Source organism: Entelurus aequoreus, linkage group LG24 (assembly GCF_033978785.1).
Source record: "Entelurus aequoreus isolate RoL-2023_Sb linkage group LG24, RoL_Eaeq_v1.1, whole genome shotgun sequence".
Taxonomy (NCBI): Eukaryota; Metazoa; Chordata; class Actinopteri; order Syngnathiformes; family Syngnathidae; genus Entelurus; species Entelurus aequoreus.
The window spans coordinates 7,720,131-7,747,936 of NC_084754.1; the positions used below are offsets into that span (position 1 = coordinate 7,720,131).

The 27,806-nt window shown below is 43.5% G+C and overlaps 1 long non-coding RNA gene across 1 annotated transcript; it reads left to right on the forward strand.

Annotated features, from left to right (window-relative positions):
• LOC133641987 (uncharacterized) lies at nucleotides 1-27,806 on the forward strand. Its single transcript, XR_009824360.1, has 3 exons — nucleotides 1-103; nucleotides 27,210-27,286; nucleotides 27,470-27,806. It is a non-coding gene; the product is annotated as an uncharacterized LOC133641987 (long non-coding RNA).

The following is a 27,806-nucleotide window of genomic DNA, read 5'->3' on the forward strand; positions in this document are numbered from 1 at the left end:
GATTAGACTACTGTATCGGCTTTCTCACTGCGCTCTCTAAATGGGCTGTAAGGCAGCTGCAGTACATCCAGAATGCTGCTGCTCAAGTCCTGACTAGAACCAGGTAATACGACCATATCAGCCCAGTGCTTAGGTCACTGCACTGGCTTCCGGTTGTTTAGAGAATAGACTTTAAAACAGCTCTTCTTGTGTACAAGTTTTTTATTGGTCTTGTGCCAAAATACATCTCTGACATGTTAGAACAATATGGACCACCTCGAGCTCTGAGAACCTCGGGGAGTGGTCTCCTGCTGGTGCCCATAGTCAATACCAAACATGGTGAAACACGGGACTAGATCTGACCAATCTAAGTCTATGAGCACAAACTGATGAAGCTTACTTGGATGACTGGCAAACCGTCTTCCAAGACAAACCAAGCAGTCCAGTTGCGATCGATTGAATGCCCTGAGATGACAATGACCTGGATGAATGAGAACCTTCATAGACATGGTGAAACTACGTTTCCGTTTTATGCTCCTAAAATCTAGTCCCTCTGTCCTTGATTGATTGATTGGTTCTGAAGATGTGAGACAGGCCTCAATGTTGGCAATGTTCAAATCCAGCCTAAACATACTTTTAATTGTGCATATGCCATCTGAAAGTATTTTATCTACAGCATTTGATCGATTTTGTCATGATCCGTGGTCCGGATAATTTTTTGTTTAGTTATGTTGTTAGTTTTGGACTTCCTTAGTTGTTTTGTGCACTTGGGGGGTTTGTTTTGGTCACCATGGGTACTTATTGGTTTCACCTGCCTCTGATTAGTGTTCGGGACGTTCACCTGCTGTTGAGCACTAATCAGAGAGCTATTTATTCACGTTGGTCGCCACACTCTGTCTGGCTTCCTTGTTTGCGGTAAGCAATTGTTACGTTGGTTTGTTTCATGTCCTAGACTCCTGTGCTAAGTGATTGCCTTAGCTTCCCGTGCGTTCGGCACACTTTTCTTTTGCTTGTTTTCTGTTTGCCTATGATTTATGTTTAATAAATCATCTCTTACCTTCACGTTTTTGTCCGGAGTGTCCGTGTTGCATTGGAGGAACGATCCCGCACAAATATGCGACCCCCACGTGGCAGATTTTAATTCAATATGATTGTGTTTTCTGATTTTAATTTGAAATATTTTGCTTCTTTTAATTTTCTGTAAAGCTCTTTGAATTGCATTGTGTATGAATTGTTCTCTATAAATAAAATGGCCTTGCTTTGCCACATAGTTCATACTCTATTTTGTGAAATTACAATTTAGTGAAATTGTAAAACTATATTCAAAATACATTATGTGTCATCATTGAGCTGATTATTGAGGGGTAAATGGTCTGTATTTATATAATGCTTTACTATACCTGGAATGATACCCAAAGCGCTTTACATTATACATCACATTTACCCATTCAATGCACAAATGGCCATATTGGCCTCAGAACCAAGTACAAATACTGCGACTTGATAAAATTATGCATTTTTGTTTACCATTATCTCAACAAGAAACAAAAACAACTCGCTGGACATCAGGCCATATCCTAATATAAAGTTTCCAGTAATTTTATTTCAAATTCAATAGGAAGATGAGATAAATAATTACTTACATAAACAACATGCTGTTTATCATTCATTAATTTTACATAACTGCATTACTGAAGGAGATGGCAGAATACAATAGACCACATCCTTAGTTCAACTACAAATGTAAAATCTGTCGTGGCGAATGTGAAGTCGGTATCTATGAGAAGCAACAAAATAGTGATTGCTCTCCTGGTTGAGGACTTTTTTCTATGCCTCACTCGGGGATATTCGGGGAGTGCTCCAGCTAATTAAGGCTGTGCTAAATACATAATCCCCATCTAAGTGATTAGCCTGTGAAAAAAAACTGCCATGCTCCTTTGGCGGTAATTAAGACTGATCCCTAACACAGAAGCTAAACGTTATTAGCAAATCTTTTTGGCCATTGCATCTGTTAAAAGACCATTGTGCACGCTTCTGTGCGGCAGCACAATGGAGATAAGAACAATATTTGGGCTGTTTGATAAACATTTAAATGCAAAATTACCGTATTTTCTGGACCATAGGACGCACCGGATTTTAAGGCGCACTGCCGATGAATGGTCTAATTTCAATCTTTTTTTCATATATAAGGCGCACCGGATGATAGGGCGCATTAAAGGAGTCGTATTATTATTTTTTTGTTCTAAATTAAAAACACTTCCTTGTGGTCTACACAACATGTAATGGTGGTTCTTTGGTCAAAATGTTGCATAGATTATGTTTTACAGATCATCTTCAAGCCGCCTTCTGACAGTCGCTGCAGGATGCTCCGTTTTGTGGGCGGTCTTATTTACGTGGCTCACCTTCGGCTGCGTCTTCTCCCCGTCATCGTTGTTGTAGCAGTGTAGCGTGCAAGGACGGGATTGGAAAAAGTATCAAAAGATGGTGCTAACTGTTTTAATGACATTCAGACTTTACTTCAATCAATAACAGAGCAGCGTCTCCTCATCCGTGGCTCACTAGTGCAATAACAACGGCGGAAATGTGTCCCGTGAACTCTCTAATATCTAAAGTTCCTTGGGTGAATTATGTTTTAGCGCTTTCATGGCGAGTTTACTGACGGATATAAGTAAGAACTTTACATTACTTTATACAAACGTATTAGAAATGGCAACAGCTGAGGATGAATGTCCCATAACAAGATAATAGAGAAAAAGAAGAAGCTTATCGACTACGGTGTCGGCACGGACTACGGACGCGCGCAATTTTTCAGGACTTATGCAGATACCAAATACAGATCAGCAGGTACCAGAAGGTAAGAAAATTTGCTTTTGCATAATATTGCAAAACAAAAAGCCAGATAATATATCTTACCTTATACACACACCATAATAATACTCGTATGTTGAAGCACAGTACAATCCATCAAGCGGTGCGGCTTCATAGCTTACCAAATTCGTACTAAAACATTTTGATAGATTTTTGAGTAGCGTGTGTAATGTTCTATATTTTCAATGGAACATATAAAATGTTGGTGTTGTTTACTACATCCTTATTCTGTGCATTCTGGTCGTGAAACACTGCTAATACGAGGCGGCTAACAATTAATGTGATGGAGAGTCATCTATTCCGCATATAATACCCTCTCAACACCAGTACGGGCTCCATCCGTATCCACATGTCCCAACTGTTTGTGACTTAAGTTGAGCAGTGCTAGCCAGCGAGCTAAAACGCATTGGATGTCAATTTAATGTTGATGTGTATTTCTGGTCTTGTCCTCAGACAGAAGGGTGACACAGCAGTGCGGCTGGATCAAAAGAGACTTCGGAGACGCTGTATTGAACCAAAAGTTGACCATAAAAGAAAATGTTCATGTGTAACTGTTTGGAAAGTGGTTCAGTACAGCGTTTGACGCCTCACTTTATTACAAGCGCACGTCATTACGCAGGACTGCAGTTCCTGGAGGAGGTCATGTCAACTATGAAGCAGTCCTAACTTGGAGAAGCCAAACCATCAGTTTTATATTCCTACCTCCTGTCTCTGGGTTTGTGCTAAGTCAGGACAGCCTACCCTGACCATAAAAGGAAATGCTTGTGTGTAAGTGTCTTATCTTAGATGCTGTCATTAAGCTAAACATGTAGTCTTTTCTCACGGATAGGGCCATCACCTATGCATACCAAGGTCCAATTTTATTGCCTTTTCTTCCGCAAGAACTAATCCAATCCACACAAATGTCAGTATGTTATTATGTGCCCACACTGGAATTCTACTATTTACTTAAAGGCCTACTGAAATGATTTTTTTTTATTTAAACGGGGATAGCAGATCTATTCTATGTGTCATACTTGATCATTTCGCGATATTGCCATATTTTTGCTGAAAGGATTTAGTATAGAACAACGACGATAAAGATTGCAACTTTTGGTATCTGATAAAAAAAAGGCTTGCCCCTACCGGAAGTAGCGTGACGTAGTCAGTTGAACATATACGCAAAGTTCCCTATTGTTTACAATGATGGCCGCATGAAGTGAGAGAGATTCGGACCGAGAAAGCGACAATTTTCCCCATTAATTTGAGCGAGGATGAAAGATTTGTGGATGAGTAAAGTGCAAGTGAAGGACTAGTGGGGAGTGGAAGCTATTCAGATAGGGAAGATGCTGTGAGAGCCGGGGGTGACCTGATATTCAGCTGGGAATGACTACAACAGTAAATAAACACAAGACATATATATACTCTATTAGCCACAACACAACCAGGCTTATATTTAATATGCCACAAATTAATCCTGCATAAAAACACCTGCGTGTTTGTTACGCTAGCTCCTAGCTCCTCTGCTAGCTCCTAGCTCCTCTGCTAGCTCCTAGCTCCATAGAACACGCCAATACAATTCAAACACCTGATCAACACACACAATCACTCAGCCCAAAAGACCGTTCACCTAACCCAAGGTTCATAAAGCTTATATATTTTTAAAAAGTTACGTACGTGACGCGCACATACGGTCAAGCTATCAAATGTTTAGCAGCCAAGGCTGCATACTCACGGTACCTGATATTCAGCTGGGAATGACTACAACAGTAAATAAACACAAGACATATATATACTCTATTAGCCACAACACAACCAGGCTTATATTTAATATGCCACAAATTAATCCTGCATAAAAACACCTGCGTGTTTGTTATGCTAGCTCCTAGCTCCTATGCTAGCTCCTAGCTCCATAGAACACGCCAATACAATTCAAACACCTGATCAACACACACAATCACTCAGCCCAAAAGACCGTTCACCTAACCCAAGGTTCATAAAGCTTATATATTTAAAAAAAAGTTACGTACATACGCAAAAAAAAGTTGCGCACATACGGTCAAGCGATCAAATGTTTAGAAGCCAAAGCTGCATACTCACAGAAGCACGTCTGCGTCTTTGTCATCCAAATCAAAGTAATCCTGGTAAGAGTCTGTGTTGTCCCAGTTCTCTACAGGCGTCTGTGTATCGAAGTCAAAAGTCCTCCTGGTTAGAGTCTCTGTTATCCGAGTTCTTCCATCTTGACTGCATCTTTCGGGAATGTAAACAAAGAAGCGCCGGCTGTGTACTGTTGTTGCTGACTACGTTCGAAAAATACGTCCATTTCGCACCGACAACTTTCTTCTTTGCTTGCTCAGCTTCCTTCTCCATAATGCAATGAACATGATTTCAACAGATTCACGAACACAGATGTCCAGAATACTGTGGAATTATGAAATGAAAACAGAGCTTTTTCGTATTGGCTTCAATGTGGAAGGCATACCCGTGTTCGCCGGTCTACGTCACGCGCATACGTCATCCTCAGAGGCGTTTCGAACCGGAAGTTTAGCGGCAAATTTAAAATGTCACTTTATAAGTTAACCCGGCCGTATTGGCATGTGTTATAATGTTAAGATTTCATCATTGATATATAAACTATCAGACTGCGTGGTCGGTAGTAGTGGCTTTCAGTAGGCCTTTAAACCTGGTGGTTCACTTTCTCCAAGATGAATATAAACATTCAACATATGCAAAACGTAATATGAGTTAATTAGTTCACTTCACTGTCCAGAGCAGTTGTTAAGGCATTGGGGAGCGAGGTTTACAATGCCTCAGCCACACTAGCTGGCGTCGGTTACCCAGGTAAAGGAGCAGAAGTGAGCACAATCGTGTGTTGCAGAGTTTGTCCACAGATTGAATTACAGCAAGTGCATGCAGTTCAACTGGAGAGCGCAAACTGTAACTTTGTTCGAGTGTGCATGTCGCCTAAAAGTGCGTACTACAGTTCTCTCCCGAAATAGCAGTCCTACTGAGCAGAAGCCATCAAGTTTTTTTTACCATTTGAAGTAAACCCCAACATTTTCAGATTGTCTATAAGCACTATTCCATCTGCACTTTCTAGTGTGACTGATTACACTTCTTGTCCAATGGGCCGTCACTGCGTCTGTCTCCCAGTCGGGTGCCTTGTCTCCATTCATGTGGCTGTAGGGTCCAATTGTCAGTTCTGATTACTCTGTGCTCTGTTAGGTGTAGTGATTGGCATTATTATCACCTTTCTCATCAGGGGAACTGTGCTTGCCACTGTTATCACCTTCCCCATCAGGGAAACAGTGGAACAGAGAATAATTGTAATTGCCTAGTTAGTGGTGTGTGTCTTTTTGGGCCCCGCACTGGGTTTGTGTTGTTTGATAAAATGTCATTAAGTGGATAATCTCTTGGTCCTTTTGGTCTTCTGTGCAGGTTTTGGAAAACATGTATTGCCGGGATGGATTTAAGTTGACCAAACCGAACAGCGCTTTCAAGAAATATAGTCATTTGATGGAAAGAGATACAAATATCTCACCGTATTTCAGCACTATTTTTATCCAGCTTTTTATGTCCTGAGTTTAAAGTTTTACTACTTACTAATGAATGACTGTGTTAAATGTTATTTTGGGCTTTTAATTTTTAAATAACAAATGTTGTTCCCTTTTCATCACTGGTTAGATAAAGATCCAACATTCCTTCTGGGAAACCTTTGCTATAGTGGTTGTCCAATATTTTCCTATTTTATCAGCACCTGCACCTCGGTTTTAGGTAAAAACCCAGCATCAGCAAGTTATCTTGAAGGGTCATGTCAGCATCCATACACGTTTCTACATTTCTATAGCATACAATAGCTTCCAACATTTGGTGTTTGCTATCCAGTAGATCCCCCGCCCCTATATTTGTAAAGGAATGCCTGCATTGTTTAATGTTTGATTTTTTTTGAAGTTTTATTTAAAACTTCAACAAATGAACACCATGACAGGTTTAGCAACTGCATTACTAGCTTAAAATTCAGCTATGAAGTTGAATGGTTACCAACCCCACAAGTCCAATGTCTGACCAAATATTTAACTTTTTTAATAATAATGATAATAGTACCGTATTTTAAGGACCATAGGGCACACCGGATTATAAGGCGCACTGGTCTTTTTTTAAAATCTTTTTTCATATATAAGGCGCACTGGATTATAGGGCGCATTAAAGGTATCACATTGAAAACACTTCCTTGTGGTCTACATAACATGTAATGGTGGGTCTTTGGTCAAAATTTTGCATAGATTATGTTTTACAGATCATCTTTAGCCGCTTTCTGACAGTCGCTTCAGGATGCGCCGTTTTGTGGGCGGTCCTTTTGACATGGCTCACCTTCGGCAGCGTCTTCTCCCCGTCATTTTTGTTGTAGCGGTGTAGCGTGCAAGGACGGGGGTTGAAGAAGTGTCAAAAGAAGGAGATAACTGTTTTAATGACATTCAGACTTTACTTAAATCAATAACGGAGCAGCATCTCCTCATCCGGAAACAACACCGGAAATGTGTCCCGTAAAAAACCGTCCGACCGGAACCAAAGTTCCTTGGGTGAATAATATAAACTCACTACACCGGTATGTTTTAGTGCTTTCATTGCTAGTTTACTGACAGATATAAGTAAGAGCTTTACACTACTTTATATTACAAATGGCAACAGTGGAGGATGAATGTTCCATAACAAGAAGAAGAAGCTTATCGACTACGGTGTCTGTACGGACTACAAAAGCGAAGGCGCGCAATTTTTCAGGATTTATCCATCCATCCATTATCTACCGCTTGTCCCTTTTTTGGGGTCGCGGGGGGTGCTGGAGCCTATCTCAGCTGCATTCGGGCGGAAGGCGGGGTACACCCTGGACAAGTCGCCACCTCATCACAGAGCCAACACAGATAAACATTCACGCACTAGGGCCAATGTGGTGTTGCCAATCAACCTATCCCCAGGTTTGCAGATTCCAAATACAGATCAGCAGGTACCAGAAGGTAAGAAAAGTTGCTTTTGCATAATATTCCGAAACAAAACGCCAGATGATATGTCTTACCTTATACACACACTCGTATGTTGAAGCACAGTAAGCGGTGCGGCTTCATAGCTTACCAAAGTCGTACTAAAACATTTTGATACATTTTTGAGCGCCGTGTGTAATGTTCTATATATGTAAAATGTTGGTGTTGTTTACTTGAGTCATATTGCCATTATAGTGCAGCCTACACATATCTGTTATGTTTTGACTGCCATCTATTGGTCACACTTATCATTACACCAAATAAAATATCTTCGAGGTGGGCAAGCTCAACAAAACGTATTTCTTACATTAGGAGGACCAGGTTATAAGGCGCGCTGTCAAGTTTTGAGAAAAAAAATGTATTTTAAGTGCGCCTTATGGTCTTGAAAATACGGTAATAGTAGTAGGCAATTGTAATTAACCCTTCTTAGTTTTGCATACAGGAGTTAATTGTGTACATGCTTTAAGGATATAAAAGTACGGTGGCCGACAGGGTCAAACGCGCAGCAACGTCCAAAACACACTCAAAACACTAAAACACATGCAACTTCACAAAAAACACAACGCACACAAGTGTGGGTCAAACATGCAACAACATCCAAAACCGGAAGTTAGCATGCTACGAGGAAATAGGCCCCACAGATAGGACTATGCCTCTGAAGTTGCTGTCCATTGGAACGATATGTCAACACGGTCGCCATCTTGAAGGAAGCCGTGTCTATTTACTGCATTAGTCAAGTGAGACAGAGGTCTATCAATGATTACAGTTTTGGTGCGAGTCTGATGCACACCAGTCTGACGAACCCCCTGCTCAAGATAGCAGCCCTGTTGACGTTCCTGACAAGCCTTGGGCAGTTCTCAAATAGTGGAGCGGTGCGATGCCAGGAGGTCGTGTGTGACCCTAGAGAACTTCCTTTATCAGTATCATACAGTTAGGACCATTGCTAGGAATTCTGGCCCCCCGAGAAAGAGTATTGGTGTGGGCTGCCTCCAACCCCATTCATTGCCACCTTCAATGTTCTTGTTTTTTAGTGTTCTTGACAGTGCCTGACATAAAATACACCCCATGTGCTTCTTTTTATCCGATTAACCAAGTAACAAGTGAAGTAAATGTATTAACTCATATTATGTACTACATATGGTGAATGTTTATATTCAACTTGTAGAACGCGAACCACCAGGTTTAAGTAAATACTGGTTGAGCTCATAATAAATTAAGGAGCCTTAGTTGGACAGTTGTATGTGGACTGGGTTAACTCTCTCACGAGAACAGGCAATAAATTCAGTCTTCGGAATGCAAAAGTGATAGCTCTATCCTGGAGGAGAGACTCCATGTCTTACAAAATACAGAGGTTGTTTTCCGCTCACTTACACATGAACATCTCCTTACATGGTCAGGTTGTACTCTCCTGAATTAACCCACACTTGGACAGAGAAAGAAGGAATATAAGACTGTGGTTCGGCTCCTCCAAGTTAAGAGTGCCTCATTTTCTTGACCTGACCTCCTCCAGGAACTGCGGTCCTGTATAATGACGCTCGCTTGTAATAAAGCAACGTTTGGTTCAGTAAAGCGTCTCCGACGTCTCTTTTGATCCAGCCACACTGCCGTGTCACCCTTTTGTCCGGACGAGGATGACAAGACCAGAAATACACATCACAAGTCAGACTATTATTATGGAAATCATGTTTTATTAGTTGTCTTTCAACTTTTTTGTATGTAGGCTAATTACATTTCCCACTAATAACACATTTTACAAGACCACATTGAACACATCATGACAATGTAACTGACCTTCGTCGGATGCTCAAAATTATATGAGCAACTGACGGTCATTATTTCTTTTTACGCAGTAATTATTAATAATAATGTTGAATAATTTTTCTGTAATTAATAATTACTGAGTAGAACTTGAATATGACATAATACAATTCAATGCAGCCTTTGATGGGTGTATTCTGGAGCACTGTCCGACAGTGATATGTGTGTAAGACATGCACAGTCACACCGTTTTTAATGTCCAAGGCCCCCGCTCTGCTGCTCCTACTCATGGCCCTTCTTCTCAACTCTTTTCTGGTGTCCGGATATTTGTTTTTTGGGGGGCATCCTAACAACTTTGCTCGCGCTCACTTAATTCAGCTGACGAAGAACCATAGGAAGAACGAAACTGCGGTGTGGAATCGAAGTCTGTGAACCAAACCATTTTTTACGAAGGGGCCAAGGGTGTTGTTGAAATTATTAAATTTAGAATATTGTATGACTTGTGACTTTGTTTTAATTCAGATTTACTCGTATGAATATATATTACAAAACCCAAAACCAGTGAAGTTGGCACATTGTGTAATTTGTAAATAAAAACAGAATACAATGATTTGCAAACCCTTTTCAACTTATATTCAATTGAATTGACTGCAAAGACAAGATATTTATTGTTCGAACTGAGAAACTTGTTTTTTTTTTGCAAACAATCATTTAATGGCAGCAACACATTGCAAAAAAGTTGGCACAGGGGCATTTTTACCACTGTGTTACATGGCCTTTCCTTTTAACAACACTCAGAAAAGGTTTGGGAAATGAGGAGACCAATTTTTGAAGCTTTTCAGGTGGAATTCTTTCCCATTCTTGCTTGATGTACAGCTTAAGTTGTTCAACAGTTCGCGGTTCTCCGTTGTGGTATTTTAGGCTTCATATTGCGCCACACATTTTCAATGGGAGGCAGGTCTGGACTACAGGCAGGCCAGTCTAGTACCCGCACTCTTTTACTACGAAGCCACACTGTTATAACACGTGGCTTGGCATTGTCTTGCTGAAATAAGCAGGGGCGTCCATGATAACCTTGCTTGGATGGCAACATATATTGCTCCAAAACCTGTATGTACCTTTCTGTTACGGCTCAGGCTCCTGCCAACGTCTCTCATCCGTCTGTGCGCTCCAGTGAGCGCACCTCGGGACACGCCCACGGGCGCGCACATCCAGGAGCGCGCCGTGCGCGTCTCCGCCCCGCGGCAGCCGCCAGCTGCAAACGATCACCGGCATTCTGCACACCTGCACTTAATGAAGGACCTGCCTTCAAAAGCTCGCAGAACCTGCCAGGCGGCGCCGGAGTATAGTCTTCTTTACCCTTGTAAGCGTCCTGTATCTGGCTTCCATCCCGCGAACTCGCTCCTTCCCTGTGACTTCCATGTTTCCATTGTTCTGATGTGCTTGTTGTCTTCCCGCAGCGGTTCCCGTGTTCCCCTGTGATCCCTCGTTGTTCCCCTTGCCCCCCGGACTGCCTTTTGGATTCTCGACCTCCCGCTTGGACTTTCTTCTGATGCTTCTCTCTCGCCCGGGTCACCTGCCTGCCCCATGGACTGCCCGTTTGCTCTCGTCAACACTTTGGTAACACACTTCAGTGAAATTACAAACATAGTATTACTTCACACTCTTGTATTTTGGTCACACACTTCATTCTATAGTTTAGTTGTATTGTTGATATTATTATTATTATTATTATTATATATGTATATATATATATATATATATATATATAATAAATTAGTGAACCTTACTGCCATCTAGTGTCTGTCGCCGTCACCTCCCCTAGTAAACCATAACAGTATACTCCGGCCAATTGATTAGGGACCTGACGGCACACTTCCTTAGCCCCGCCCCCAGTGACTTTAGCTCCGCCCCAGTGACATTTTTTTGTTTTTCTTCCTCCTTTTCTTTTTGCCCCTCTCATTATGTCTTTTTCTTTTCAATCCACCCTGGACAATTTTTCTAGCACACCTCACCAAAATCTTGGACTGTTTAGCAGTGCTGTAGGGATAGAAGAATTTACCCGCCGCCTAGCCACCCACCTCCCACCCTTAGTGACTGTCCCTCAGTCAGCTGGAAGCGTCTGGCATCCGCGTTCGGAGGGGGGGGGTAGTACTAGTGTCTTCCATTTTAGCACTGGTGGCTGTGCTGATGTGGTAGCACAGCTGCACCCAGACAGTCTACCACCTGCCAGACAAATACCCCCTGTCTTCTGCTTTTCTCAGCCGCAGCCACCAGTCACCGAGCTAGCCCCTGTCCCCGAGCTAGCGTCCGAGCTAGCACCTGTCCCCGAGCTAGCGTCCGAGCTAGCACCTGTCCCCGAGCTAGCGTCCGAGCTAGCACCTGTCCCCGAGCTAGCGTCCGAGCTAGCACCTGACCCCGAGCTAGCGTCCGAGCTAGCACCTGACCCCGAGCTAGCGTCTGAGCTAGCACCTGACCCCGAGCTAGCGTCCGAACTAGCACCTGACCCTGAGCTAGCGTCCGAGCTAGCACCTGTCCCCGAGCTAGCGTCCGAGCTAGCACCTGTCCCCGAACTAGCCTCCGAGCTAGCACCAGCTTCCAGGCTGACTCCTGCGTCTCCGCCAGCTTCCAGGCTGGCCTCGACCTCTGCCCCTCGACCTGCAGTGTCGACCTCTGCACCTCGGCCTGATCCTCAGCCGTCCTCGTCTCCGGCGCCGACAACGCCTGCTGCTTCCATGCCTGCATTGCCGATGACGTCTTCTTCAACTGCCCCGCCGATGACGTCTGCCGCTTCCACGTCGCCGATGACATCTGCCGCTTCCTCGCCGCCGATGTCTGTCGCTTCCACGCCGCCGATGACGTCATCCTCTTTGCCTCCGATGTCACCTCCTCGTCTCCGGCGAGACGCACCATGGCGCCACTCGCGTCCGCCTTTCCGACGGCCAAGATGGTGGCCGTACCTTGGTCGCCCGCCTCGCCGGCCTCAGCGGCATTCTACTCGCCGCCGCCACCAGACCCGTCTGCGGTGGATTCGCGGACATTTGGGCCGGCGACCCACCACCAGTTCACCCCTCCGCCCACCCTTGACTTTTGTTCATGTGTTTTTGTTTGTGGTACGACCAGTAGGACATCTGGAAGCTGTCCATAAGGAGGGGGGTACTGTTACGGCTCAGGCTCCTGCCAACGCCTCTCATCCGTCTGTGCGCTCCAGTGAGTGCACCTCGGGACACGCCCACGGGTGCGCACATCCAGGAGCGCGCCGTACGCGTCTCCGCCCCGCGGCAGCCGCCAGCTGCAAACGATCACCGGCATTCTGCACACCTGCACTTAATGAAGGACCTGCCTTCATAAGCTCGCAGAACCTGCCAGGCGGCGCCGGAGTATAGTCTTCTTTACCCTTGTAAGCGTCCTGTATCTGGCTTCCATCCCGCGAACTCGCTCCTTCCCTGTGACTTCCATGTTTCCCTTGTTCTGATGTTCTTGTTGTCTTCCCGCAGCGGTTCCCGTGTTCCCCTGTGATCCCTCGTTGTTCCCCTTGCCCCCCGGACTGCCTTTTGGATTCTCGACCTCCCGCTTGGACTTTCTTCTGATGCTTCTCTCTCGCCCGGGTCACCTGCCTGCCCCATGGACTGCCCGTTTGCTCTCGTCAACACTTTGGTAACACACTTCAGTGAAATTACACACATAGTATTACTTCACACTCTTGTATTTTGGTCACACACTTCATTCTATAGTTTAGTTGTATTGTTGATATTATTATTATTATTATTATTATTATTATTATTATTATTATTATTATATATATACAGGTATATATATATAATAAATTAGTGAACCTTACTGCCATCTAGTGTCTGTCGCCGTCACCTCCCCTAGTAAACCATAACACTTTCAGCATTAATGATGCCTTCACAGATGTGTAAGTTACCCATGCCTTGGGCACTAATACACCCCCATACCATCACAGATGCTGGCTTTTCAACTTTGCGCCTAGAACAATCCAGATGGTTCTTTTCCTCTTTATTCCGGAGGACACAACGTCCACAGTTTCCCAAAAAATGTTTAAATGTGGACTCGTCAGACCACAGAACACTTTTCTACTTTGCATCAGTCTATTCAATTGATTATAGGTAGAAAAGGATTTGCAAATCATTGTATTCTGTTTTTATTTATGATTTACACAACGTGCCAACTTCACTGGTTTTGGGTTTTCAGTGTATCCATAATAATCTGTAGGCCATAGCCGGCAAACCAGTACCAAATGATTCAAGTTGACTTAAACAATGGTATTAAAGTTATTGTTTGTTTTAAGTTGATCTATATTTCTTTCTTTTTTGTTTTCTTTAATGTTAATAAGGATGCAATGTTATGCAGAGGTGTACTTATAACAACTTTATAGACAAATGCTACTATTTATAATTGTGCAGAGGGTGGGTGGCGAGAAATGTTTTCTTTCTCCTAGGAGCGGGGGGCGTAACAGAAAATAATTGAAAAAGCACTGCTTTAAGGCAACATCTACATATTCAGATCTGTGAGTAAGCCCTACCACTGGCACCAGGTCTGTGAAGGATGTACAAAAACATGAGTGGGATGCCCAGAAGAAAGTTGGCTGAGTGGAAAGGTATATTTTCTGGATTTATTCAACTTTCTTTGACGTTATAGATCTACCGATTTAATGAGCTGTGTTTCCCCCGTATCACATGTTTTTTAGAATGTTAACTGTGTTTTGGACTCTGCTGTATGTCTATAGACGGGATGGGCAAATTACGGCCCGGGGGCCACATTTTGTCCGTTGGTCTTTTTAAACCGGCCCGCCAAATATTAGAACAAAATTAGGCAAAGATCTGTTTAAGAATTGCCACAACAAAACTGATACTGGACTTCGACGCATTGGCGAAAAACGGGTGATCAACAACACTGCTCCCACCGAAATCTAAGTGTCTTAACCCTGTAATATCATTTTTTGTGTTTATTTGAGGTTCTGATATGATATTGTTGAAAACAGATGTATAGCCCATGTTTGGGAAGTCTACTCTTAGTTCCAAAAGTATGATATGCTTTGAAATGCATCATGTGGCCCGTCGGTCAAATTTCAAATGCCAATGTGGCCCCTGAACCAAAAAGTTTGCCCACCCCTGGTCTATAGACTTGTGCGACCAATATGTGTTCAGAATAAAATTTGTTCACAAATTATGTGGGTGTGGTCTATATTTATGTGCACTGTATTGACCGAAATTCAGGGTTGACTAATCTGTTTATATTTTTAAAAACATGATAAAATAAAACAAGAATATCAGTATATAGTTCTAAGGACTATTGAACTAAACTGTTATGAGGGTCATATTTTCAGAAAGCTAAGGACCAGAAGGCGGGATTTAAAAATGTAGATTTTCATGCAAGTAAAATATTCTTTATGAGACAGGAAAGCTGTATTTTTAAGAACGACTGTAAAAAAAAACACTAGTCATAGATATTCTGTATGACGGGGTGTTTTGTTTTAAGGACCTACTGTAAAAATTGAAATACAAATATGCTTATAGAGTGTCCTTGCATGGCAGCTCCCGCCATCAGTGTGTGAATGTGTGTGTGAATGGATGAATGTGGAAATACTGTCAAAGCGCTTTGAGTACCTTGAAGGTAGAAAAGCGCAATACAAGTATAACCTATTTATCATTTATTATCATTCTGCTGCTTTCACAACGTTGCTGCTAAAAACCCAAAACCAGTGAAGTTGGCACGTTCTGTAAATCGTAAATTAAAACAGAATACAATGATTTGCAAATCATTTTCAACCTATATTCAATAAAATACACTGCAAAGACAAGCTACCTAACGTTCGAACTGGAAAACGTATTTTTTGCAAATATTAGCTCATATGGAATTTGATGCCTGAAACATGTTTCAAAAAGGTTGGCACAAGTGGCAAAAATGTTGAGGAAAGCTCATCAAACACTTATTTGGAACATCCCACAGGTGAACAGGCTAATTGGGAACAGGTGGGTGCCATGATTGGATATAAAAGCGCCCTCCATGAAATGCTCAGTCATTCACAAACAAGGATGGGGCGAGGGTCACCACTTTGTCAACAAATGCGTGAGCAAATTGTCCAACAGTTTAAGAACAACATTTCCCAACGAGCTATTGCAAGGAATTTAGGGATTTCACCATCTACGGTCCGTAATATCATCGAAAGGTTCAGAGAATCTTGAGAAATCACCGCACGTAAGCGGCAAGGCCGTGACCTTCGATCGCTCGGGCCGTACTGCATCAAAAAGCGACATCAGTGTGTAAAGGATATCACCACATGGGCTCAGGAACACTCCAGAAAACCACAGTCAGTAGCTACGATCGGTCGCTACATCTGTAAGTGCAAGTTAAAACTTTACTATGCAAAGCGAAAGCCATTCATCAACAACACCCAGAAATGCCGTCCCCACAATGTCTTATCAACAGTGAGTCACATCCAGGCGAAATCGTTTCCTGGGTGAGAATGATGTAAAACAGCGCCATGTCATAAGTGGCGCTGTAAGCAAACAAAGCCACCGGAACCACAAACTATAGAAGAAGAAACCGCGCACCAGCGCAAAGTTCTATTCTCTGATCACAAGTCAAAACAAAAAAAGGGTCATGATGGCAGAAAGTGAATCTATTATTTATTTATAATTACTTGTACGCGTCACACTTATAAAAGACACTGTGAAAATATCAAGAGAATGTTGACTTGGAGTCCTGAAGGTTCTTCAGCTTCCCTCGAATGCTTACAGTCACACCAGCGATAGTTTGCCTCTTGGAGTCTTGGATTGGACAACTAAAGCAGAAATGTGCTTCTCGTAGGTTTAATCATACTTAAATCTTGACGAGCTAAAGTTAAAGTTAAAGTACCAATGATTGTCACACACTAGGTGTGGTGAAATTTGTCCTCTGCATTTGACCCATCCCTTTGTTCACCCCCTGGGAGGTGAGGGGAGCAGTGAGCAGCAGCGGTGGCCGCGTCCGGGAATCATTTTTGGTGAGTTAACCCCCACTTCCAACCTTTGATGCTGAGTGCCAAGCAGGGAGGTAATGGATCCCATTTTTATAGTCTTTGGTCTGACTCGGCCGGGGGTTTGAACTCACAACCTACAGATCTCAGGGCGGACACTCTAACCACTAGGCCACTGAGTAGGTTAGTAGTAACTAACTTGGGGGAAAAAAAGAATAAGATGTTGGTTTGTGTTTATATGAATTGATACATGTAGGCTTTTATTGTTGAATACTGTATGTGCACTATTTTAAAAAGTGAATCTCGATAATAAAAGAAAGTAAGGAAATGGCAGTCATCACACACCATAGAGGGGTTCGGATTTTTTTTTTTACATTTCCCATAATACCGGTATCCGTACTAAAGGGCAAATGTTACATTCCAAAAGTGATTTGAATAAGAGTGGCTTTCATTTAACCAGTAATATTCATAATGCCGACGATGTGTGATATTGTCAACTGTCACAATCGAGGTGGAAGGAATAAAACTCGCTTTTATCGAATTCCTAAGGTTATTTCTGGACAGAGAGAAATAACTAAAAAGAAGCGTGAAGGGCGAAGGCGAGCATGGATTGCTACGATCAACCGAGGTGTGACGACTTCGTGGTTGTTCGGATCATTTCAGGTAATTAAAAATATTTTAGCAACTCAAAACCAATCTAAAATAAAAAACAGCCCCACTTTGTGTGAACATGATGTGTTTGGTCGAATAGCTTTGATAATGGTTGCAATGATAACAAATAGTATTGTGTTGATATTGTTTTATTGGTGGTTGAGACATTTAGGATTGGCAGCTGTGCTCCCTCCAGCGAGGCCGCCGCCACCTGTCCTGCGTCCAGCCAAGCTGCCACCTCTGGCACGCCCGCCGCCGGACTTACGTCCAGCCCAGCTTCCAGCTCTGCAGACGCCTCCAGGTACACCAGTGGGCCTGCAGACGCTACCAGCTACTCCAGTGGGCCTGCACACTCTACTAGCTACTCCAGTTGGCCTGCAGACACCAGCAGCTACTCCAGTGGGCATGCAGACACCACCATTCTCGTCTCAAGATGGTCCGACGCCGCTTCCAGCCTCGCCTCAAGTGGGTCTGACGCCGCTTCTAGCCTTGACTCCGGCTCCGCAGTCAGCTCCAGGTACCCCAATAGGTCTTCCTACTACACTATCAGCCCAAAAGCCTGGTTCAGCTCAACCTCCGTCCAGGGATGCTCCCCACGGCGTCATCAGCCATTTCCAAGACTTGGGCGTGGACCACAATGGCTGCTGGGGATTTGGTCCCGCTCACTGCGGCCTTTTGCCCGCCTCGCCAGCTGCAGCGGCGCTCAACTCCCCGCCGCCACCTGACACGTTCCCGGGTGGCTTCGGGGACACTTGGCCTGTCGACCCGCTGCCAACTCGTCCCGCTACCCTCCCATGGCTTTGGACTTGCTTTGTTTGGGACGTCTGGAATCCGTCCCTTGAAGGGGGGGAGACAGTCATAACTTCGCAATCTGAAGTCTTTTGTTTAGTTGTTGGGTGTTTTTGTGTTTACTTCCTGTTACACGCTCTTATTCTGTTCCGACTTCCTTTTCTGTATGTGTTTGCTTGTAGTGGCTTCACCCCCGCATCCAGGTGATTAGCGATTATGCTTTTCACCCGCCACTAATTAACACCTGAGGACGGTCGGTGGTCGGGTCATTCTGTTACGATCTTCTTCTTTGTTGTAGATACTGCTGTTTTTAGTTGGTGCTCTCTTCTGAGGAGTTTTCCGGTTTCTGATTCTTGCACAGCTTTGTTTTTGTACTTTTTGATTTCGGTGCTTCTTGGACTTTTTTGCCTCTACATTGGGAACGGCGTGGCGTGGTTGGGAGAGTGGCCGTGGCAGCAACCTGAGGGTTCCTGGTTCAATCCCCACCTTCTACCAACCTTGTCAAGTCCGTTGTGTCCTTGAGCAAGACCCTTCACCCTTGCTCCTGATGGGTCGTGGTTAGGGCCTTGCATGGCAGCTCCCGACATCTGTGTGTGAATGTGTGTGTGAATGGGTGAATGTGGAAATAGTGTCAAAGCCTTTGAGTACCTTGAAGGTAGAAATGCGCTATACAAGTATAAACCATTTACCATTCCTGTGCACATTATCAAGCACCTCTGTAATTTTTGCTTTTTTTGTATATTGTGCCAGTACTTTTGAGCACCTCCTTTTGTTTATCAAAGACTTTATTAAAATCACCCTTTTAAAGTCATCGCATCTTGGGGTCACGCCACCTACACAAAGAGCAGATCGTAACGCATGGGTTAAAGATGAGATTCAAAAACCATTTATTTATCAAACAGAACGGTTAGATGTGATTGGCTTTAGTGTATGAGCAATTCGATTTAGTGTATGAACGATTAAATTCTATGGTTAACATTTGTTGACGGACACATTCTTTCTTACACCAAAAAATAAATGTAAGTATTCCTTCCGGACAGATATAAGTTAGGACTATGAGCTACTTTGTATTACAAATGGCAACAGGAGGATGCATGTGCATGTACGAGACAGTCTTCCCCACAACAAGAGGATGGAGAAAAAGAAGGAACTTATTGACTACAACGTTGGACTACGATGCTTTTCGGGAAAATCTCGATCAAAATGGAGGTATCTGCTGGAATAACCAATTGAAAAAATGTCCCACATTGGGCAAATTCTTAACAGCTCATTTGGAGGAAAGATTAACCCTTGTGTAATGTTCATATTGTTGTTACTCAGCCACAAACGCTGGCTGAGTAACAACAAAATGAACGTTGCACGGAAAATTTCTCTGCCAGGTTCTGCCTCCAACAGGGATTCTTCTTTTGTGTTTCTGCACCTGCGGTTCCCACACAAGGTTGCAACATTGTTTGTCAACACCGTCTGCTCTCATTTTCTCGCACATTTGACCCTTTGATGTTCTGTGTACCTACACTCTGTCCTCCTCCTGTATAGGCCTGCTGTGTGTGGGTGTGTGTGTGTGTGTGTGTGTGTGTGTGTGTGTGTGTGTGCGTGTGTGCGTGTGTGTGTGTGTGTGTGTGTGTGTGTGTGTGTGTGTGTGTGGTACACAGAACATCAATTTCCACACTTCTATTAGTGTGGACCCGGACATCTTATATGTAATAGAAATGTGTAGGGGGGGTGTATGGTGTGTGGTCATTGAATATGTATTCGGATATATGTTCTTCACAAAAAATGAGGCAAAGTCAGTGAGTCTCAGTTTGAAAAAGTAATTAAGTTGTATCATTTTTCTTTATAATAAAAAATGAAAACGGGTCCCACAGACCCGAACACCACACAAGTATTTTTTTATAAATACCTCTGCCATACCTTCATGGTTTGACTTAAAATGTTGGGGACAGTCGCAGATCCCAAATACACAAAAAAACGTTACCAATAGGTAAGAAAAGTTGTTTTTGCATAATTATCAAAAAAAACCCTTTCGACTATAAGACAGTGGTTCTTAACCTGGGTTCGATCGAACCCTAGGGGTTCAGTGATTCGGGCTCAGGGGTTCGGCAGAGGGCAAAACACACCCGACTCATCGTGTAAATAAAAACTTCTCCCTATCGGCGTATTACGGATACGGCAACAGCAGAAGTCACACTGATTTGCAGGTGTGTAATTTGTTGTGAGTTTAGACACTGTGTTGGTTGTGTTGTTTGAACAAGGTGATGTTCATGCACGGTTCAATTCGTGCACCAGTAAAAAACATGGTAACACTTTAGTATGGGGAACATATTGGCTCCTAACTAGTCATTATTAAGTACTTATTAATGCCTTATTCGGCATGGCCTTATTATAACCCTAACCCTCTAACCCTGGCCCTAACCCTCTAACCCTAACCAAATAACTCTAAATTAAGTCTTTGCTACTTAGAATATGTTCCCCTAGTGTCCAACAAACTCTAAATTAAGTATTTGTTACTTAGAATATGTTCCCCGTACTAAAGTGTTACCAAAAACATATAACTTTGTCTTGAATTTGAAAAAAATATATATATTTTTCACTAAAGAAGGGTTCGGTGAATGCGCATATGAAACTGGTGGGGTTCAGTACCTCCAACGAGGTTAAGAACCACTGCTATAAGAGATGGTTTTGGTTGGTATCCCACTAGTCCTTCTTATGATAAAACACTGATGCGTCAATGCGATGCAACACACTATACAAAGGGAGATGAAACAACAAGATGTTCAAAGCTCTGTGCAATCACATAGTCCACAACACAAACAAAATAATAAAAACCAAAGCCATGACAGATCGAAGTCAGGGGGCTAATTGGATATCTTTCTTCAAACTATTTGATTGCAGCCATGATCAATGCTTTCTTTCGAAAACCCAGTTTTATTGGATTTCTAATAACCAACATGTCTAATAATATCAAAGCAGTGATCTCCCGCTGCGTTAATAAGGCCTGCATCCTGTTGGGCGAGACAGTGAGTCAAACATTTGGAGCACACAAAAATGTGTTTCTGATTAAATGGATGCTGTTTCAAAGAGTCTTCCGTTTCATGCCATTCTGGTTATCTGGCCAAGCGGAGGAGAGTGGACTGTAGGATTATGGCCAATGGTAATGAGCGATTTAGAGATGGCAACGCTGCCAGGAGGGATGGCTCTTCTGTCTGTTTAATGAGTACACTCATGCAGTGCACAGCACCGACACACAGGGCAAGTGTTGAAATCCGGAAGAGATGGAAAGACGTGACGTGATGATGTGACATTTTATCAGAATCAGAATAGTTTTATTGCCATTGTTTGAGAACGGGTTCACAAACTAGGAATTTTTCTTGGTGCAAACGTGCGACATAAAACACATATAACACGTATTTGGTATAAAAAGAGCTGTGACTGAGCTATCAGATAGACTTAGAAGGGATTCAAGGAATTCAAGGAGCTGCTGTTAGGAGTTATTGTTCATTTGCCTGATGGCCGAGGGGAAAAAACTGTTCAGGTGGCGGGAGGTGTGGGTCTGGATGGAGCGTAGTCTCCTGCCTGAGGGGAGAGGGGAGAAAAGTGTGTGTCCAGGGTGAGAAGAGTCAGCTGTGATCCGACCCACACACCTCCTGGTCCTGGAGGAGAACAAGTCCTGGAGGGATGGGAGCTTGCAGCCAATCACCTTCTCAGCAGCACGTACGATGCGCTGCAGTCTATTCTTATCCTGGACTGTGGCGCCGGGGAACCACACTGTGATGGAGGAGGTCAGGATGGACTCTATGATGGCTGAGTAAAACTGAACCAGCATCTCGGTCGGCACCTTAAGTTTCCTCAGCTGCCGCAGGAAGTACATCCTCTGCTGGGCCTTCTTGATGAGGGAGCTGATGGTCAGCTCCCACTTGAGGTCCTGGGTGATGGTGGTGCCCAAGAAACGGAAGGAGTCCACAATGGGGACGGGGGTGGGAGAGTCAATCAGGGTGAGGGGGGATGGTGGGGCTGTGACTTTCCTGAAGTCCATGATCATCTCCACTGTTTTCTGGGCGTTCAGCTCCAGGTTGTTGAGGCTGCACCAGGACGTCAGCCGGTCCACCTCTCCCCTGTAGGCGGACTCATCGCCATTCGAGATGAGCCCGATGAGGGTGGTGTCATCCGCAAACTAAAGCAGTTTTACGGATTGGTGACTGGAGGTGCAGCAGTTTGTATACAGGGAGAAGAGCCAGGGGGAGAGTACACAGCCCTGAGGAGTACCAGTGTTTGTGGTTCGACTGACCGAGACAATCTTCCCCAGCCGTACGTGCTGTCTTCAGTCTGTCAGGAAGTCATTAATCCAACTGCAGAGGGAGTCGGGCACGCTGAGCTGGTAGAGCTTGTCTCGTAGCAGTCCAGGGAGGATGGTGTTGAAGGCAGAGCTGAAGTCCACAAACAGGATCCTAGCGTAGGTTCCTGGGGAGTCCAGATGCTCCAGGATGAAGTGGAGGGCCAGGTTCACTGCATCATCCACAGACCTGTTGGCTCTGTAGGCGAACTGCAATGGGTCCAGGAGGGGGGCGGTGATGTCCTTGAGGTGGGGCAGGACCAAGCGCTCAAAGGACTTCATGACCACAGACGTCAGCGCGACCGGCCTGTAGTCATTTAGTCCTGTGATCCGTGCTTTCTTGGGGACAGGGACAATGGTAGAGGTCTTAAAGCAGGACGGCACGCGGCATAGCTCCAGAGAGGTGTTAAAAATGTCAGTGAAGACAGGAGCCAGCTGGTCCGCACAGTGTCTGAGAGTGGAGGGGGAGACACCATCCGGCCCGGGGGCCTTCCGCGTATTCAGCTTCAAGAACTGCCGGCGTACATCCTCTTCTTTAATGGAGAGGGTCTTTACAGTCTTATGATGTTTTTGGAGTCCTGTGATGTCATTGGAGTCCTTTAAGTCCTTTAACTCCTTTAATGATGTGCTGGCATTGGTGGGGAGGGTGATGGTGGGGGGAGCATGGCTTTGATGAGCTGAAGGCCGTTCATGACGACAGTAATGTGTGTTGAGGCCCTGAGCGAGAGTCCGGCCCTGAGCGAGAGTCCGGTCATTCAGGGCCTGGGGGGTTTTGGGCTTATAGTTCGTAAGGGCCCTTAGACCTCTCCAAACTGCCGCAGAATCATTGGAGCGGAACTGTTCCTGTAGACGGTTAGAGTACACAGATTTAGCTTTCTCCACTTCCCTGGTGAAGTGGTACTTCGCTTCTCTGTATGTACTTTGGTCCCCGCTTCTCCACGCAGCCTCCTTCTTCTTGCGCAGCTGTCGGAGCTTGGGTGTGAACCAGGGCTTGTCGTTGTTATAACAAACCCTGGTGCGCGTTGGAATGATGCGCGCCTCATTGAACGGTATGTATGAGGTCACAGTGTCCGTATACTCGTCCAGATTGTTCGTGGCCGCTCCAATTGCCTCCCAGTCTGTCGTTTCCCAACAAGCACGCAACTCGTCCACAGACTTGGCGGTGAAACACTTAATGTTCCTCATAACAGGTTTAGCCAGTTTCAGTCTCTGTCTGTATGAAGGGATTAAGTGCACCATCACGTGATCTGATAGTCCAAGAGCAGCGCGCGGGACTGCATGAAAAGCCTTGCTCAATGTAGTGTAGCAGTGATCCAGCGTGTTCTCCTCTCTGGTCGGGCATTTAATAAATCGAAGGGATTTATAGTCCAAACTGTTCCAATCGTTATTATCCAAATGGTAGGAGTTTTTCCCAAAATATTTGGAGCACTGATAATGTGTAGAGACAACAAGCAATAATGACTTGTTTATCTTCAATTCTGAATGATCACACTGCATTGAATACAATATTTCCTCTGCATAATAACAGTGGACTGCGATGAGGTGGCGACTTGTCCAGGGTGTACCCCGCCTTCCGCCCGAGTGCAGCTGAGATAGGCTCCAGCACCCCCCTGCTACCCCAAAAAAGGGACAAGCGGTAGAAAATGGATGGATGGATGGATAAGAGTGTAACTTTGTTTTACAGGTTTAATTGCTTCTCGGATGGAGATTGTGACAATTTCCCTTGGGGATCACGTTTGTCTATGTCACAGGTGTCAAACTCAAGGCCCGGGGGCCAGATCTGACCCGCCACATCATTTTGAATGGCCCATGAAAGCTTTGAAATAATATGCATCAATTAAGTACTTAATCTTTCTTTCTTTTTCTATTTTGACAGAACTAAAGACATGTACTGCATGCAGTTATATATCTTTTAAACTTTATATATCTAATAATGCAACAGATATTATGTTATCATACATTCTAAACATTTTTGGAGTTAAAAACATACGTTAATATCTACTTAGCCTTATGATTTCAAAGCAAGTTATCCATCAAATTGTACACTGTAAACATGACAATATTTTTTTTTTTACAGAATCGTACCGTAAGAAAACAACGGTGGTACCATTTTTACATTTACAGTAATACTCTGTGAAAACAGCAACCATATTTTCCATGCAAAAAAACCGAACAAAAAACTGGCAGCTCAATCACCAGAATTTTACAGTAAAATAGAGTGTGACCCTTTTACTGTAAATTCTGCCATTTTTTGGACTGCAAAATCTACAGATTTGTTTTCCTTACAATGTAGGTAAAATATACATTTACTAATCAAATGGCCCTCTGAGGGCAGCCAAAACTGCAACGTGGCCCTCAATGAAAACAAGTTTGACACCCTTGGTCTATGTCGAACTCAAAAATACTTGGATGCCCTCCATCCATCCATCCATCCATCCATTTTGTACCGCTTGTCCAGTTCAGGGTTGCAGGGGTGCTGGAGCCTATCTCAGCTGCTTTCAGGCGGAAGGCAAGGTACACCCCGGACAAGTCACCATCTCATCGCAGGGCCAACACAGATAGACAATGTGTTTTCTTTATTTTCACGACTATTTACATTGTAGATTGTCACTGAAGGCATCAAAACTATGAATGAACACATGTGGAGTTATGTACTTAACAAGAAAAAACGTGAAATAACTGAAAACATGTTTTATATTCTAGTTTCTTAAAAAATAGCCACCCTTTGCTCTGATTACTGCTTTGCACACTCTTGGCATTCTCTCGATGAGCTTCAAGCACACCTGTGAAGTGAAAGCCATTTCAGGTGACTACCTCTTGAAGCTCAGATAACGCATACTTGCCAACCCTCCCGGTTTTACCGGGAGACTCCCGGTATTCAGCGCCTCTCCCGATAACCTCCCGGCAGAAATTTTCTCCCGACAAACTCCCGGTATTCAGCCGGAGCTGGAGGCCACGCCCCCTCCAGCTCACTGCGGACCTGAGTGGGGACAGCCTGTTCTCACGTCCGCTTTCCCACAATATAAAAAGCTTGCCTGCCCAATGACGTCATAACATCTACGGCTTTTAGAGAGTAGAGCGCACAACTGCGCCACAACAAGGAGACGAAGCAAAAGAACGAGGAAGTTACAGACATGGTGACGCCGTCGACGAGCAAGATGAAGAAATACGCTTGCAAGTTCCAAAACGAATGGAAACAAGAATTTCAGTTCATCCAGGACAGTTCGAAGGGGAAGGGGTATGTAATTATGTTGCCTGTACATTTTGTAGAACAGACTTCTCCATTGAACACGGTGGCCGAAATGATATACTCAGTCATGAACGGAGAAGTTAAACAGGACAATACTGCCTTCTACTGGATAGCCTCCGGAACACTGAAATTCAAGTATTTATTTTATTTATATGTATATTAAAATAAATATATATATATATATATATATATATATATATATATATATATATATATATATATATATATATATATATATATATATATATATATATATATATATATATATATATATACACTACCGTTCAAAAGTTTGGGGTCACCCAAACAATTTTGTGGACTAGCCTTCATTTCTAAGAACAAGAATAGACTGTCGAGTTTCAGATGAAAGTTCTCTTTTTCTGGCCATTTTGAGCGTTTAATTGACCCCACAAATGTGATGCTCCAGAAACTCAATCTGCTCAAAGGAAGGTCAGTTTTGTAGCTTCTGTAACGAGCTAAACTGTTTTCAGATGTGTGAACATGATTGCACAAGGGTTTTCTAATCATCAATTAGCCTTCTGAGCCAATGAGCAAACACATTGTACCATTAGAACACTGGAGTGATAGTTGCTGGAAATGGGCCTCTATACACCTATGTAGATATTGCACCAAAAACCAGACATTTGCAGCTAGAATAGTCATTTACCACATTAGCAATGTATAGAGTGTATTTCTTTAAAGTTAAGACTAGTTTAAAGTTATCTTCATTGAAAAGTACAGTGCTTTTCCTTCAAAAATAAGGACATTTCAATGTGACCCCAAACTTTTGAACGGTAGTGTGTATACATACATATATATATATATATATATATATATATATATATATAGCTAGAATTCACTGAAAGTCAAGTATTTCATATATATATATATATATATATATATATATATATATATATATATATATATATATATATATATATATATATATATATATATATATATATATATAGTTGGTGAATTCTAGCTGTAAATATACTCCCCTATTAACCACGCCCCCAACCACACCCCGCCCCAACCACGCCCCCCGCCCCACCCGTATCGGAGGTCTCAAGGTTGGCAAGTATGAGATAATGTGTCATGAGACATGCAAATATAAATTAAATACACAGAGGACATAAGTAAATTAAATTAGCTCAAATATACCTACAAACGAGGCATAATGATGCATGTTAGCATTGACTAGCTTGCAGTCTTGGATTGACCAAATATGCCTGATAAGCACGCCAGCAAATCAATACAATCAACAAAGCTCACCTTTGTGCATTCACGCACAGCATAAAAAGTTTGGTGGACAAAACGAGACAAAGAAGGAGTGGCATAAAACACGTCTTTCTGTGGCAGCATCGGAGAAAGTTATTCATGTAAACAAACTACGGTGAGTTCACGGATCGCTGAAATTAGTAGGACAAAACAGTGCTCGCCATCAGTGAAGCACGTTTGATACAAACAGTGGGATTTCTAACTAATAGGAAGGCTTGTGTCATGATTGTCATCCTACAGAAACCATATTAAAACAAAAAATATGTATTTTTTTCATCTTTTTCCATTTTCACACATCTCTGAAAGAGGTTCACGGAGCCACATGCGGCTCTAGAACCGCGGGTTGCTGACCCCCGCCTTAGTCCCAAACATCGCAGGCCAAGGTACGTCCATAACACGGACACAATTTCTTACAATGGACACATTTAATTCAATTTAATTAATGCAGCTTAGTTTGTTTGATATGTGGGAAATGTGTTTTCATTATCTCAAAAAGTTCAAATTTAATTTTCTGTAAATTGTCTGTTATGCTGGTCAAAATGTATTTCATTTTGTCTTAAATGTAGAATCTTCATGTAACCGCACTCGTCACATCAGCCCAGACCAGCAGCGACTTTCTGGAGCAACGAGAAAAAAACAAACTGATGGGTGACGGGCCATCGCCCAGCAGGTGAGGGGCTGTGCCCAGTGTGGCGCGAGCCCTCCGCCATGACACGCGGGCCATCTCTGCGCACGCCAGGCAGCTGGTCAGTGCGGTGTCGGGCCTGACAATGGCCGTCAATGCCCTGGCAACAGTTGGGAGGTCATCTGGTTGCAGTGTCTCTTCAACAAAGCAACCAGGGGATAAGGAGCGACAGGACAACCCGGCAGGAGAGCAATCACGCAGGGGTGGACAGCAGCAAA